The following is a 6,000-nucleotide window of genomic DNA, read 5'->3' on the forward strand; positions in this document are numbered from 1 at the left end:
CTTTCGCCGCCTGTGTTTGTTGGTGTTGCGCTCTCCAGAGTTTTTGGCTCCATTCGGCCAAGTTAGTCAAGGTGACCCTTGCTGGTTTTCCATACATATTTTCCTCTATTTATAGGCGGCACGTTTTCGGCTGATTTTCCGGGATATCGAGTGGTGGAGTTGTTGGATAATTCTCCATTTACAATTCCCCCGGGGCATAAATTACTTTTTGATCTGAAATGCTGAATTCGTTCCATTTTTCCGAGTAGGTGGTTGTTTATTTGAGCCTCGTGACAGCAGCTGGGTTTCCTTGGACTAACACGTGCCCAAGATCACATTCACAGAGGGACCAGTTTATTGGAATGGATGTGTGTGCGCCCCGTTTTGGCCAACTGCCCAGTGAGGCGGCTGCAACGGCGGCTGCTGCACTTAATTTGGCCAACAGATGGTCCCTGGGATTATGTTAGATTAGGAATACCCTGTACTAAGCAGCTGGTGTTGTGTGATTAGCACATATGCATATCCCTTTAATCCTAAAAAAGAGTAAATAATAAAATAATTTTATTAGGTTGATTCGTTTTAGAAAATGCTTCAAAAGAGTAATTCTGGTGTAAATATAAATATATCATTTAACATGTTTAGATCATGATTTTTTATTTTAGATTTTCACTTAAATCAACCATGGTTATTTAATATTAAAAGTGTTATTATTTATTTCAGCAATATCTTTAATATAAATTATTAATTTGCACTTTTACTGGTATTACAAATTATTAAAAGTGTACGTTTTAACTTGAAACTTTAGACGTCATACCCTGGAGAGAATTCCAGAGAGAGTCCTCAAGAGATCCGTGGAGAGGAAGAGAAGCCAAGGGGAGATCCCCAGAGAGAAGTTGCTCCACCAGTTTGCCGGCGTTCGTGACTGACAACACATCTCACAGACTGACACACTCAACATTTATTCACGAGTGATTCACTGCACTCTCTCGATTTTCGCAACTATTTCGACTTAATACGTCATCATTGCCGCCGGTTCAGCTTGGGTGAAATAAGCGGGCGAGGGGTGGTGATGGGCGGTTTATTGCGCTCTCAATGTCACTGCAATTTAACGCAATCGTTGTGAAAGTGCCGGCGAGGGTGACCCACTTTTTGAGTTGACCCAAGTCAATGTCAATGCACTTCCTCTCTTCACACTCTTTTCCCACAACTTTTTGGGGTCATGACGTCGTCTCGCCCTTCAATTGTGAAATGCGGTGAAATGAATACTCACATATGTATGCACTTATCGGAACTTGTTTTGTTTAGCTCTTGGTTTGTTGAACTTGTATTTATGTCTACGGTGTCGTGATTTCTTTTCTGGGAGTTTCTAGTGAGTGAAGAGGCTCACATTCAGTTTGGTAAGATAAAACCAAAATGTTGCTTATGGCAAGCAACAAAACATCATCAGTACAATCAGTACACAGTTAAAAACACAAACTTTGATATTTTTAAAAGTCTCTTTTTCATTAGTTACACTATTCCCGATATTCGCTTGCTCATTTAAATAAAATCTACAATTGTAAATGTTCGTAATTTTTAAAAGATAGTGGCGGCCTCTAGTGTCATAAGCGAAAATCAGTTGAGCTTATAAAAACTGCCGCTAGGAGCGCTAATAAGCAATGTGTAGAATATATTTGACGTGTAGAAGAGAGGAGGCTATGATGAATACAAAAATTACTGAAGTAAAATGACAAAAAAGTTTTATTTGAAATGAGCGTGGATTGTTAACAATTTTATCACGCAATGATAGTAAAGGAAGTCATCTTCATGTGTAAGGCGCAGCCCATTGTTACTATACACTGCGTAGTATAACTAATAACTGATCTATGATAGTTTTAGATAATTAATGATTTCCCACATGGTCAGAACTTATAAGCTCCATTGTTCCAATTCCAGAAATCCTCTTGGCTTCCCATATTACGCAACATATCGATGCATTCTCCAGATTAGCCAGAACAAACATTTCTCATGCTCCGCACTCCCAATCTCTGGAGCTCTGCGTGCCGGCTGAAAAGTGAGAGATGCCCCGGGAAACCGATAGTGCAACTCCGGGCCAAAAGGCGACCCAAGGCGTTGTTATCAACGCCGGCGAATCTGATTAGAGCCAAAGAGCTCGGCTGTGCCGAGTGTGTAAGCCAAGTGGCAGGAGCCGACTTCGTCGTCTGCGAATTCTCGGGAGCACGCAATCGAGGGAAGATGTCGCTGCCCCACTGCACATTAATATTCAAAAATTGCGTTTTTATGCTAATTCTCACACACAACGTCGGAGCCGGACTAAATGGCCAACCTGTCGATAGATTACTCAATGACAAGAAGGAGGCAGCGGCACTTGGAGCTGGGCAGGCTGCACACTCTGCAGCAGAGCCCACGGTGCACTGGGCTAAATACTTCAGGTAAATCAAGAATGCAGAAAAAAAAAGCAACAAGCAAAACCAACAGATGGCAAAATAACAATATTTTTATGTTAAATGCGCATGTTATAATGTTTTATAATGTATTAATATGTATCGAGTTAATTATTTCTTTCTGTGTGGTCCAATTGGCTCAAGTGGCCTCCAGTTGTGCTTTTTGTTGCTGTTCGGGCCGATGCTGATCATCTTTCGGGTATATCGCACCTTGCCATCTTTTTGGCAGCCAACAGCCTTATTATTACTTTTTTCTCCAGCCAACCACGACTTTTCCCAACCCATCCCGTCTTGTCCCGAGTCGAACATCCAATATTACTCATACGCACCGTTGTTTATTTATGGCTAGATGCTGATGCTGCTGTGGCCGGCGTAGTTTAGCAATAATTAAGTTGTTAAATTGTTGCACGTAAGTCAAGTTGGCCGGGACGGCTGTCCGTCGCTCGGTCGCTTAGTCAGAAGACCGCCTTCGACTGACCGCTCCGCTTGGTGGCTCCGCTTAATAATAATGTTCGGCTTGACTTACGATCCACGTCCTTGGGTTACTGATATATGCGATACTTAAGGTATTTATTACAAGCGATTGTAATCTCCTGCCTGAATTTCTCTATATACTCGTGCATACATATAAATACATTTTTATTCGCTTTTAGCCAGCAGCAGCCACATATTTGTAGTCCATGAGGCCGGCTTCATTTTCTACTGGTAATTAGTAGGGCCTAGGCAGCAATCGGATACCCTGTAATTTGCCAGCTGATCGCATTAAGATGCCCGCCAAGCAATTAATCATCTGCTCATTGCATCTCATTATCAAGTTCTCCTGGCATCGCCCCCCACTTACGAGGCATACCCCATCCAGGGTGCAGGGTATGCAGACTGCATACTTGCACTTGGAACCACGCCTCATTAGAGCCAAGGCTTTGCGCCTTTTGCCTGGTGGCATCTCTCAGCGCAGCGGCCAGCGAATTATATAATGCATAAACTATATCCGCACACGAACACCAAGACGCAAGTGCAAGTACAGTGAAGCTTCAACTGCTTATTGTGTATATTCTAATGCTTACAATTTATGAAATTACACTTAAATTACGTATTTGTTACTTGGCTAGTTAGTGTGGAGTTGTTGCAATTTCTGTAGTGGTTCGCCCTCAGTAAGTTTCACTGTGCCAGTTCCTTCATCTCATTCCTCGGAAGACCAGACCAGTTTCTCATGCTGAGCCGCTGCACTTGTTACGTTTTCAGTTTTGTTTTTCTTGCATGCCAAATATGCAAAAAGCTCTGGCGCATGTAATTTTCTTTTGGCCCATGCTCCAGTGAGTGTGTGTGTGTGTCGGTGTGTTTGCATATAATGATTATTGTAGGTACAAGTGCGAGAAATCGTGTTAGATCGCGGGTAATAAATTTAGACACCAACTATGCAAAAGGAGTCCTGTCCTGCCATCATGGCTAAAACCCCCCTCCCTCCATCACCCCTTCCCCCTCCAGCTGCCAGCCTCTAAGGCAATGCACTAAGCCAATGTACTTGCAGTTCTGCCCCCTCCTCCGCAAAAGCCCCTCAGCGGTTGTTGGTGCAAGTTTTAAGCACTTCCTTTTATTATATTTTATGGGCACTTGTTTTTTCCCCAACTGGCGACTTGAGAGGCTGCCGTCGTCGTTCGGCGTTTGTTGTCGATTTTTTATAGTCGCCTCGATGCGTTTAAGTTGGGGGCTTTTGGCTTTAATGTCCCATTAGAGGCCTTCAAACACACCTGAAAGACTTGCAATGTATTTAGGGATAATAAAATGAATGCGAGGTCATCGGTAGTTAAACCCTTATAATGAGCTGCAGACGGGCACCGCAATACAGCAAAGATCTCAATTCCGCTGTGAAAGGAAAATACATGTGTGGGAAATTTTAATTAACACAGCGTTCTTTGTTTATTGAATCAACATTCGTCAATTAAATTGGCACATTTCAAAATGCTGTTGTTTCTTCTTTTTCCCTGTTGATATCACTCGCGCTCCACTGAGCCAAGAAAATGTAATTCAATTATATTTGTTCTTTCGGTGAATCATTTAGCAAAATGTCGCTTAGTTCACCACACACATAACTCATAACCCACACACCGAGCAAAAAATGAATCGTTTGGCAAACCTTTTTCTGCCTGACATTTTTCCATGCCATTAACGACAACTTGAACCAAAACAAACCGTTTGTTTTTTTTTTTCGCTTTTTTCGCTTAGTTTTTGTTTGTTTGCCCGCTGCGGTTTTCTACTTTTCTGCCTTATGACTTTTCACCAATGCACTCGACTTGGCCCGAATGGCTGGGCCCGGTGACTTCGCAAGTGAATGGCTGGCCCTTACTGGCGAACCGAACTCGGAGCCACGGCGTTGTTATTAGTATATGTCATATTAGAGCCAGCAAGCAGCAAACCGCAGCAACAATAAAAAGCAGCCAGAGCCTCGACCAACTTCACTTTTAGCCACGACATTCAGTTTGAACGCGGCATGGGGCAGGCTGAAAGATAGGGGCACAAATGTATAGCTGATGGGTATTTACAAGTCTTTAGACTGCAGTGTACGCCTTGGCAGATATTCAAAAATATTGATATTAAAAACCAGCCTTTAACTGTTTTGTATTAAAAAGAATCAGTAATGACACGCAAAAAAGGATACTTTAACACTTTAAACTATGTCACTAAGCGTTTAGATACGAAGTAACGAGGCGTATACGTAATATTTATGGATAAGATGCGGTGGCTAGATGGTGAGTCCCATATACCCCTACCCTCCCTGAGTACTGGGTATAGTACAAACTAAAACAGTTTGCAGTTCCAATTTTGCAATGGCCAATTGAGCCGGAGTTGCTGAAAAAGTTTGTCTGTCGACTTCGATAACATTTCGACATTTGCTGGCTTTAATTGAATTGCCAGCAGAGCGGATACCTCGGCCTGCCGTCGAGCAGGTGAAATCGAAGTAGAAATCGAAATCGAAAGTTGCTGGCCTATCTCCACAGCCTCCAGTCCATCCATCCATTGGATTCTCGACGGGAGCGGCTCGATTGAAATCGTCGGATTGCATTTCGACCAGCTGGTTATACTAATTAGATCGGCTACTCAAGGTCGCTGACAAAACCGAATGCATAACAAATTTCATTTATAGCCGGCACGCAATCGACACACATCAAAAGTAAAAAAACGAGTAAATGAAAAACCAAAAGGAGAGCGGTGCTGGGTGAAGTTACTGTGGCAGGCTTTTAGCTCTGCCATAATTCAGGCCGATAAGCGATCTTAACTATCTACACGATCTGGACAGGCCGGACCGCTGTCGTGGCTCTCCGACTTGTTGCCAATTGCATTTGGGCTTCTTGTCGGGGTCGTGGCTGTGACAATATTTGCATGCCAACTCGCACACTCCGCTGGGAGCGGGATCCTCTGGAAAGGCGGTATCAGCGCCATCATCTCATCATCGATGTGCCATCAATGTGGAATGGTCGCAAATTATCTGGCCTTAAAGCGGCCTGGCTTAAGTCATTGCACTCCGAAAAATAATTGCTCGCTTGCTCTTTTTTTCATTTCTATTTTATTTTTTATTAAA

This window comes from Drosophila erecta, unplaced genomic scaffold (assembly GCF_003286155.1).
Source record: "Drosophila erecta strain 14021-0224.00,06,07 unplaced genomic scaffold, DereRS2 tig00000021-arrow-pilon, whole genome shotgun sequence".
Lineage (NCBI taxonomy): Eukaryota > Metazoa > Arthropoda > Insecta > Diptera > Drosophilidae > Drosophila > Drosophila erecta.